Here is an 11,160-nt window from a genome sequence, read left to right as displayed (position 1 = left end):
CTCTCCCAGTCTTAAATTGGCAGCTTTAAAATTTAGTAGCCAGGAGCCCAGGAACTATACTGGTTAAATAAAAGTCCCTGGAACTGCACCTGCAAAACTTGCAATAGAATGACTACCTCCTGGTGTAGTCAATTTTCTTTGTAGATTTTATATTCTGTGACCTTGTTTATACATGGGCAGGTGCTCTCAGGCTCTTGTAAAGTTGCTTCTACAGTTCTTAAGTCATAAACTCACAGCTCTTTTGAATTGTAAATATAACATAAATACAACAGGTTTCAAGTTGAAGATGTTCAAGATGTCAGACAGGGAATACATCAACTGCTTTCCCTCCCAAGATCCCATTGAAAAGACAGAAATAATTTTAAAGTGATAAATAAATAGCATTGAAAACTCATTGGAGACTAGGAAAAGGAGACTAGGAAAAGGTCTTCAGAGGGCCAAACATGTAAGGAAGAGCTGGAGGAGAGAAAGTAGAGGGATTGGGTTGACTGAGAAAGCCCAGAAACCTTGGAGAAATGTTAAGCCCTGAGTAACATGTGTACGCACTACTTCTATTTTTTTTAATTGTGTTCTTTGCTTTCTGATTTTTGAGTTTTAAAAGGTCTTTTTATATTTTGGATAAAGTATTTTATATGATATGTGTTTTGCAAATATTTTTCCCAATCTGTAGCTTGTGTTTTGATTCTCTTAATAATGTCTTTTGCAGAGCTAAAGTTTTTATTAATAAACTCTAATTTATTATTTTTTTCTTGATGGTGTTTTTGATGTTGTATCTAAAAACTCATCACCATACCCAAGGACACAGATTTTCTCTTATGTTTTCTCTCAGAAGTTTTATAGTGTTGCATTTTGTATTTAAGTCTATGATCCAGTTTGAGCAATGTTTGTGAAATCTATTTTTATTAAAGAAGAAAAAGATAGGACGAGGAGGAGGAGAAGGAAAAGCAGCAGAGAATTTTTGTCCTCTAGGCCTAATGAGAACACTGGAGCATAAATCCTTAGGACTTATGAAGCACTTTATATTTCATAAGCACTTACCTAAATTAATCACGTAATTAATCTCCAAGGATGGTAACCAAGTGATTTCTTCTAAAAACTATCATTATTTATTAATAGATTAGAAAGCTGATGGAGAGTTTTGCATAAGCTTCCATAGGGGAAATTGGAGTTACTGAAGAACCAAATCCCAATCTCTTCAAGGTCTTTCAGCTGAAAAGTAACAGAACCCAAACTCATGGCAGCAAGTGGGACCACAGAGGTGGAAGACTGGAGTCTGCCCAGCCACACTGTGTGACAGTCATAAACAGTAACTAAACCCCGCGGGGTGTCCATTTCTCTGTTGCTAACCACAACACGAGAATCCTGCCCCGCTGCCCTTGCTGAGCTGACAAGGTAGTCTTGATTGAAATGAACATCCTGGGAATGTTGATTAAATTGCATATTACATTAATTTGAAATAAACTATAATTAAACAAGAATGCTTTGAAATCATGGATCCCTGAACTATCAGTTATTACGTAACCAGCTTTGCTACAGTTATAGCGTATTGTGTTGTAGTGGAGAACACAGGCTCTGGAGCCAGATTGCAGGATTTTGATCTCATTTACCACCTAGGTGAGTTTGGGCAAGTTACTTGCAAGTTACCACCTAGTTTTTTTTCTCCCCCCCATAAAATGAGCATCACGATAGTACCTGCAAGACAGGGTCGTTTTGAGAATTGAATGAGTCAAATATGTGAAAGCATTTAACCTGGGTCCAGGTACATGGTAAGTGCCCAATAAAGTTTCATATCTACACAACCCATAAAGGACTTGGACATTTTATCATAACAAAGAGGGAACATGGATATATCACCACATTTCTTTTCTGTTTCCACAACCTTTAACTAGGTGGGTCCTGACCAAGGGTCCTGCAGATCCACTCACCTGCCTAAGACGCTCTTCTCTGTTCCTGACCTCTCTTTGTCTCTGTCTCTGTCTTTCTGTTATTCTAGCTCCTTATCTTCTCCTTCCTCCCCTTGTCTTTTCATCCCCCTCTGTCTTTTTCCTCAGTATTCAGGATAAGGAGGGACCCTACAATTCGCTGGGTTGGCTTGTGGGAATTATTTTATCTAATGGAGCATCAGAGAAAAACAACCAGGCCTGTCAAGGCGTCTGAACTGGCTCCCTCTGTGGCTGTGTCTCTATCCCACTTTTGGGGAGCTTGTTTGGAGGTTCTAGCAGGGGAGCGCAGTTACTCTTGGCCTTGACGGAAGACCGGTCTATCGGGGATGGTCGTCCTCTTCCAGGGAGCGCACAGCTTCAGGAGAGACACACATGGAGCCATGAGGGAGGAAGGGGACACCCACCCAGACTGCCAGATCAGCCGATTCAACCCTGGCAGTCAATGGGGTGACAGATGTCACAGCCAGATCACTCTCATATCTCCCACTTTTTATATCTCTCTCTCTGTCCGCGTGCCTCTCTACTTGTCTCTGCTTCTGTCTGCCTCTCTTGGTGCCTCTTACATCTCTTTTTTGCTCTCTCCATGTCTCTTGGCTTGCATGTCTTTCTATTTCTCTCTGTATCTCTCTGATACTATCTTATGATGTGTGTGTGGGGTTGGGGGAGGGGACAGTGATTGTGTACAGATGTGTCCTGTCCTTTTAGCTATGTATGTCCCCTTAGCTATGGGAGATGAGCTCCCTGGGCCCTCTGATATCCTGTGGGGATGGGAGAGGAAGAAAAGGGAGAGAGCCCAATACTTTCTTCTTCCCTGCATTGGGATGCGGTTGAGAGGGCTTTCTCAAACTACAGTACCTGTCAATACAGCCTGGCAAGCAGTTCTGGAATCTGGGGAGTCAGGCCCCTCTTGATAGCCCCTGAAGTAGCAGGGACTTTAAGCAATGTCTCCGTGAACGAGTGTCCAAGCTGCACACTCCACGTACTACAAAGTCTGAGCAGAACGTCTAAGTAGAGCAGAGCCCATCATTCTAATCAAGACAACGTACATGAAAGTTAACTGGGCACATATTTAATGATACACATGATTATGATTGTGCTGCATGGTAATTAAGCATAAATGGTGAGGGGCTCATGTAAATGACTGTAATTAGTATTACTTTTTCACAGCTAAGCCAAATTTCATTTCCCCTTTCTACATTGCTAATTTGCCAGCATCTGTAATCAGTGTCAATGTTGATAATTTCTGATGTCACATACTGTTTAATCATCACATCCCATGAACATACACAGATCCAGGCACAAAAATGCACATGGATGCACACACATACACATCCCCACGTGCACACATGCTCACCCCACCCCTGCCTTCACACACACACACACACACACACACAGAGCCTGGAGGTAACACTGAAATGAGGGGACCTGGTCCCTGGTCTATGTACCCCATTCTTCAGGGCAGAGGTTTCCTGTGTTTCTTTTTTTCTCTCTTTCTTCCTTCCTTCCTCCCTCCCTCCCTCCCTCCCTCTCTTTCTTTCTTTCTTTCTTTTTCTTTCTCTTTCTTTCTTTCTTTCTTTCTTTCTTTCTTTCTTTCTTTCTTTCTTCTTTCTTTTCTTTTCTTTCTTCTTTCTTTCATCTTTCTTTTTGACAGAGTCTCACTCTGTTGCCCAGGCTGGAGTGCAGTGGCGCCATCTCAGCTCACTGCAACCTCTGCCTCCCAGGTTCAAGCAATTCTCCTTCTTCAGCCTCCCAAGTAGCTGGGATTACAGGCACCTGCCACCACACCCTGGCTAATTTTTGTATTTTTAGTAGAGACAGGGTTTCACCATGTTAGCCAGGCTGGTCTTGAAATCCTGACCTCAAGTGATCTGCCCACCTCAGCCTCCCAAAGTGCTGGGATCACAGGCATGAGACGTCACGCCCAGCGCTCCTATGTTCCAATTTTCCTACTTTCTGGCCCTGGAGCAACTGAGGCCACTTTAGAGAAGTGACAGCTTGACCACCACCTGAGATCATCTGAGGTCTTAATTGTAAAATTCTATTTTAAAAATGCTAATATTGGGAGTGGTGATGGTGGTAAAATCATATTTTTATATTTTTAATATACATAATTTTATTTAATTATTTACTTTCATGTTATCACCATTTTTATAATCACAAAAATTACTGTAATTTTGGATTTTAATATATGTCAGACACAATGGCATATTCTTTACATGCATTATTCCTCTAAATTTTGAGGTACATGTTATTCCCCATTTCCTAAATAAGAAGCTGGGGCTTACTGAGGTTAAGTATTTGCCCAAGGTCACGGAATCAGTAAGTGGGAAGCCAGGACTCAAATTCTGTGGATTTTGAGTTAAAGTCCATGACTGTAACTACTCTGCTCTTCTGGCAAAATGATGAGGACAGATATTTCCTTTCCTAAATCTTAATTTTTTCACCAGTAACGATGTTCATAGCTCACATCTGTCTTATTTTTTATAGAGAAGAAGGGGCTTGGATATTTGAAAAGGGTTTTTCTGCCAAAAAGAGGAGAGAGAAAAGGATGAAGAGGCACCCAGCACTGCCAATGCAGGCATGAAGCCAAACCCGTTTGTCTTCCCTGGTACACAGAGTGACCACAGGGGTCATTTTAAAAGCTCTAGGGAGTTAGAGAGTGCTGAAGAAGAAATCTGGGCAGCAGGGCTGCGGCCAGCCTTTCAGCAGTTTGTGCTGGGAGCTGCTCCCCACTGAGACTTTCACCTCAGCTGGGTTTGCGCTCCGTACTCCCTAGGCTGAAAGTTCTCTGGATTGGTCTCCTCGAAGCAGTGCTCCCGACAGGCAGCACTGAGCCTTTCACCTGGAAGGAGGAAAAGAAGGGTTTCCTAGACACAAATGGGGAGGAAGGCGAGGGCTGCCCTGTTACTGCGATGCCCTCATCAGCCAAGTCTGGGCTGCTCCCTTTTTTTTTTTTTTTTTTTTTTTTTTTTGAGACGGAGTCTTTCTCTGTCACCCAGGCTGGACTGCAGTGGCGCTATCTCGGCTCACTGCAAGCTCCACCTCCCGGGTTCATGCCATTCTCCTGCCTCAGCCTCCGGAGTAGCTGGGACTACAGGGCTTGCCACCGCGCCTGGAGAATTTTTTGTATTTTTAGTAGAGACGGGGTTTCACCGTGTTAGCCAGGATGGCCTCGATCTCCTGACCTCGTGATCCTCCCGCCTCGGCCTCCCAAAGTGCTGGCATTACAGGCGTGAGCCACCGCGCCCGGCCCGCTGCTCCCTCTTTTTAAAGAGCGGCTCCTCCCCCTGTTCTAGCTTTCAGGTCTGACCAGAAACAGTCTCTTCTTTGACTCTGCCTCCTTGACCACAGTGAGTGGTCCAGGGATAAACAAGTCAGATTGACTGAAGTGGGGAGAAGGCTCTCAAAGGTCCTGAGACTGTAAGATGTAAGAGACTCTGAAGAAATGAAAAATTTCCACTGTAGGCCTCCATGTCCTTGTCCACTGTAGCTGTACCTCCCCACCCCCGCCGCTCACACATGACCGGACTGTTCCTCCCACTCCTCTTGGTAAAATCCAAGTTGTCCAAACAGTGACCGCTAATTGCTAAAGAAAATTCCTTCCTTTTCTAGGAACCATCTTTGTTCTTAAAACAAAGTGAACTTGAGCTGACCCTGCCTGCTGAAGCCCTATAAAAAATTCCACCCTCCTTCCCAAGTTAGAACGCTCCTTTTCACGCCGGCATTACTGAAAGGCTTATGCTAATGGTGCTCTTGGTTTTTTCCACAGAGGATATAAGTTAAGAGATGTTGAGATGCTAGCAGCAGGTCTACAGCTTGTGGAGAAGCCAGTCTGGGAGAAGGAAATTAACGTGCAAACAGGTTAAGAAATAAGTGGTAGAAGGAGAGACAGAGAGATCCCCTCGCGTTTAATTTTCCATCTTGCTTCTCTAAGACCAGGATTCTTCCCTGTTCTTCTCATTTTTGGTTATGTAAGTAAATTAGTTAAAAATGTAAGATTAAAAAAAGGAGCACCACAACATCTTCAAATGTGGCTGTGCAAACGTAATGTTATAACTGTATACTGAAAGAAATTCGAATTTAGAGCCTCGGTGTCCAGGAATAAGGGTAAACATTATCTTGTCCTTTCACATAGCTCTGTCAGCTCACTCTCTTCTGGGTAAATGATGAGTCAGAAACACAGGATTCTTCTCTCATTCAATGCCACCCTCACTTCTGGGAATGAATAAGTTGCTGGAGAGTCAGGATGTTGAAGAGTAATTTTTAAAAAACACATGCAATTACACAATGCCAAAAATCTTGTTTCACTTATTATTTATTTATTTTTACTTATTTATTTTTTTTGAGACGGAGTCTCGCTCTGTCGCCCAGGCTGGAGTGCAGTGGCACAATCTCCGCTCACAGCAAGTTCTCCCTCCCGGGTTCACGCCATTCTCTTGCCTCAGCCTCCCGAGTAGCTGGGACTACAGGTGCCCGCCACCACGCCCAGCTAATTTTTTCTATTTTTAGTAGAGACGGGGTTTCACCATGTTAGCCAGGATGGTCTCGATCTCCTGACCTCGTGATCTGCCTGCCTCGGCCTCCCAAAGTGCTGGGATTACAGGCGTGAGCCACCGCGCCCAGTCTATTTCACTTATTATTTAATAAGGAAACCAGTAAGAAGTAAAAATTGGTTGAAAGGAGAATTCAAGGACAAAACACATATATAGGCAATCAGAAATATTGAATTAATTTTGCCTATAGATGCAAAACTAGCCTCTTCCATAGAGTGGAAATCAATACACCTTCATTGGACAAAAGTCATTCTTATTTCTAACAACAGGAATCATGTACATCACCACCAACCTTCCACCACTTAACTTCAATTTCTACAGATTTGCAAAATAGTCAAGGACAATGAAAGACACAGACCCACGTAGAATTTGATAACCCTGAAAGGGTCCTTTTTCCAGAAATTTTGTCAAGAATTCAATCTGTGTAATTTGATCCCCTACACAGGATCCATAGACTGGCTTAAATAGATGTGAGATTTGAATAACTGAATTTGAGAAATTGCCGGAAAATACACTATACATTTCCATCAAACCAAGAATATTCCTCTATTTTCATACAGTCCCCAAACTCAATTCACGGTCATTGTGACAACACAGCAACCACCTACATTTCTAGTTTGCCCCATAAATTTTAGTTATGACAGGTTAGCCAGGCACACTGGAAAATCTCGCCACCAGCCCTTTGCACCCCACAATGAGATGCATGTGCAGATGGAGAGCTGTTGCAAAAACTAGGGCTTCCGTAGGGAGAGGGGGAAGGTTTACAGATTCCAAAATCAGAAGAAACACAACATCTGAATATGAACTTGTAGCCCCAATTAGGAAAATCTGAAAATCATGAGGGAAAGACTTTTAAACCAGCACCTCTCTTATGGGGCCCCTACCTGCTGCTTGGACATGATATACTCACATTTTGATATTCCATCCTGACTGTTTGTATTAGAAAGTATGATCCACACTCTTTCTTAGGCAAAGGCTCAAGAAATAAAAATGCTCAGTCTGGTGTGATTGTTCCTCAGAGCTTATGGTGGATTTTCTTGCTTCTTACTAGGAGAAAAAAATGGTCAAATAAAGCAAATTGAACACCTCACAAGCAAGTAGAGAATCAGCCTTGGATAGTTTCCCCATTCATAGCTGTGAAAGAGGTGGACACAGAGCCTGAGAGTCAGTAACTGCAAAGACAAAGCCAAAGGAAGGATCAGCACAGGCCCAAGTGAGGGAGTGCCACGGTAGACTTACAACTCTGGAGCAAGTCTAAAGACTCTTACTGTTGTCGATAGAGCATGACTCATTTATTTGGCATGGTTTGGGATGCTCCCCTATGGTTGAAATACCAGAGTTGGTATTGTACCTGGTAGTACAGTCTAGGTTCATTCTTTTATCCATTTCTTCATTCACACACAGGCATACCTTGTTTTACTGTTTTTCACTTTATTGCACTTCTCAGATACTGCATTTTTAAAACATGGAAGGTTTGGCTGGGCACGGTGGCTCACGCCTGTAATCCCAGCAGTTTGGGAGGCCAAGGCGGGTGGATCACCTGAGGTCAGGAGTTCAAGACCAGCCTGCCTAGCATGGAGAAACTCTGTCTCTACTAAAAATACAAAATTAGCTGGGCTTGGTGGTGCATACCTGTAATCTCAGCTACTCAGGAGGGTGAGGTAGGAGAACTGATTGAACCCGGGAGGCGGAGGTTGCGGTGAGCTGAGATCGTGCAATTGCACTCCAGCCTGGGCAACAAGAGCAAAACTCCATCTCAAAAAAACAAAAAACAAAAAACAAAAACAAGGAAGGTTTGTGGTAGCTCTGTGTTAAGCAAGCCTATCAGTTCCATTTTCAACAGCACGTGCTCACTTCGTGTCTCTGTGTCATATTTTGGTGATTCGCACAGTATTTTTAACTTTTTCATTATTATTATATATACATGGAGATCTGTGATCAGTTATTTATTTATGTATTTATTTATTTATTTATTTATTTTTGAGACAAGGTCTTACTCTGTCATCCAGGCTGGAGTGTAGTGACATGAACACAGCTCATTGCAGCCTTGACTTCCTGGGCTCAGGAGAGCCTCCCCTCAGCCTCCCGAATAGCTAGGACCACAGGTGCACATCAACATGCCCGGCTAATTTTTTAGCTGTTTTTGTAGAGATGGGGTCTCACCATATTGCCCAGGCTGATCTTGAACTCCTGGGCTTAGGTAATCCTCTTGCCTCAGCCTCCCAAACTGCTGGGATTACAGGTATGAGCCACTATGTCCAGCCTTTGATCAATGATTTTTGATGTAACTATTGTAATTGTTTTGGGGCACCATGATCCATGCCCGTAGAAGATAGTGAACTTAATTTATAAATGTCATATGTGTTCTGACTGTTCCGCCGACTGGCTGTTTCCCTTTCTCTCTCCCTGATCTTGGGTCTCCTATTCTGAGACATAGCAGTGTTGAAGTTAGGTCAATTAATAACCCTACAAAGGCCTCCAAGTTTTCAACTGAAAGGAATAGTTACTTGTCTTTCACTTTAAACAAAAGCTGGAAATGATTAAGCTTAGTGAGGAAGGCATGTCTAAAGCTGAGATAGGCCAAAAGCTAGGCCTCTTGCACTGGTCGGTGAAGTTGTGAATGCAAAGAAAAAGTTCTGGAAGGAAATTAAAAGTGCTACTCCAGTGAACACACAAATGATAAGAAAGCAAAACAGCCTTCTTGCTGATATGGAGAAAGTTTTAGTGGTAGGATAAAATTTCAAACCTGCCACAACATTCCCTTAAGCCAAAGCCTAATTCAGAGCAAGGCCCTAACTCTCTTCCATTCCATGAAGGCTGGGAGAGGTGAGGAAGCTGCAGAAGAAAGGTTTGAAGCCAGCAGAGGTTGGTTCATGAGGTTTAAGGAAAGAAGCCATCTCTATAACATCAAAGTGCAAGGTGAAGCACTTTCTCCAAAAGCAGAAGCTGCAGCAAGTTATCCAAAAGATATAGCTAAGATCATTGATGAAGGTGGCTACTTTAAACAACAGGTTTTCAATGCTGATGAAACAGCCTTCTATTGGAAGAACACGCCACCTAGAACTTCCATAGCTGGAGAGAAGTTAATGCCTGGTTTCCATGTTTTAAAGGATGGGCTCTCTTGTTAGGGGATAATGCTGCTGGGGATTTGAAGTTGAAGCCAATGCTCATTGACCATTCAAAAAATCCTAGGGTCCTTCAGAATGATGCTAAATCTACTCTACCTGTGTGCTCTAACTGAAACAACAGAGCCTGCGTGACAGCACATCTGTTTATAGCATCTTTTACTGAATATTTTAAGCCCACTCTTTTTTAATTTAAAAAATTTTTATTACTTTTTAGTTCTTTGTAGAGATGGGGTCTCCCTATGTTGTCCAGGCTGATCTTGAACTCCCGAGCTTAAGTGATCCTCTCGCCTCAGCCTCCTGCAATAATTGGGTTACAAGTGTGAGCCACCATGCCTGGTCAAGCCCACCATTTAAGACCTATTGCTCAGAAAAAAAGATTTCTTTCAAAATATTTCTGCTCATTAACAATGCATCTGATCACCCAAGAGTTCTGATGGAGATGTACTAAGAGATTAATGTTGTTTCATGCTTGCTAACATAATATCCATTCTGTAGCACATGGATCAAGGAGTAGTTTCAACTTTAAAGACTTATTCTTAAGAAAAATGTTTCTTAAGGCTATAACTGCCACACGTAAGGATTCCTCTGATGGATCTGGGCAATGTATATTGAAAACATTCTGGAAAGAATTTACCATTCTGGTTGCCACTAAGAATATTTGTGATTCATGGGAAGAGGTCAAAATACCAACATGAGCAGGAGTTTGGAATAAGTTGGTTCCAACCCTCATGGATGACTTGCAGAGGTTCAAGACTTCACTGGAGGAAGTCACGGCAGATGAGGTGGAAATAGCAATAAAATTAGAATCAAAAGTAGAGTCTGAAGATGTGACTGAATGCTGCCATCTCAAGGTAAAACCTGAATGGACAAGGAGTTGCTTCTTATGGATGAGCAAAGAAAGTGCTTTCTGGAGAGGGTATCTACTCCTGGTGACGATGCCATGTACAATGTTGAAATGACAACAAAAGATTTAGAAGATAACATCAACTTAGTTGATAAAGCAGAAAGCAGTAGCAGGTTTGAGAGGATTGTCTCCAATTTTGAAAGAACTTCTATGGTGGATAAAATGCTATCAAACAGCATTCCATTCTATGGAGAGATCTTTCATAAAAGGGAGAGTCAATTGATGCAGTGAACTTCATTGCTGCCTTATTTTAAGAAATTGCCACACCTACCCCATCCTTTGGCAACCACCACCCTGATTAGTCAGCAGCCATCAACATCAAGGCAAGACTCTACCCACAAAAAGATTACTGAAGTCATTGAAGGCTCAGATGATCATGAAAATTTTTCCGCAATAAACCATTTTTTAAATTAAGGTATATACATTGCTTTCTTAAGACATAATGCTATTGCACACTTAATAGACTACAGTGTAGAATAAACACAATTTTATGTGCACAAGGAAACAAAAATATTCTTGTGACTCACGTTATTGTGATATCTGCTTTATTGCAGTAGTCTGGACCCAAACCCATAATATCTCTGAGGCATACCTACATATACAAAGCACACACTGTCATCTTGGTGTCCCTA

General features: G+C 42.3%; 1 pseudogene; it reads left to right on the top strand.

Annotated features, from left to right (window-relative positions):
* The first annotated feature begins 2,269 nt into the window (after positions 1-2,269).
* LOC134807534 (tigger transposable element-derived protein 1-like) lies at positions 2,270-10,942 on the top strand (annotated as a pseudogene).
* Positions 10,943-11,160: the final 218 nt, after the last annotated feature.

The sequence above is a fragment of the Pan troglodytes genome, chromosome 10, assembly GCF_028858775.2.
Source record: "Pan troglodytes isolate AG18354 chromosome 10, NHGRI_mPanTro3-v2.0_pri, whole genome shotgun sequence".
Lineage (NCBI taxonomy): Eukaryota > Metazoa > Chordata > Mammalia > Primates > Hominidae > Pan > Pan troglodytes.
Note: the sequence above shows the minus strand (reverse complement) of the source record. Positions and strands in the feature narration are given on the sequence as shown.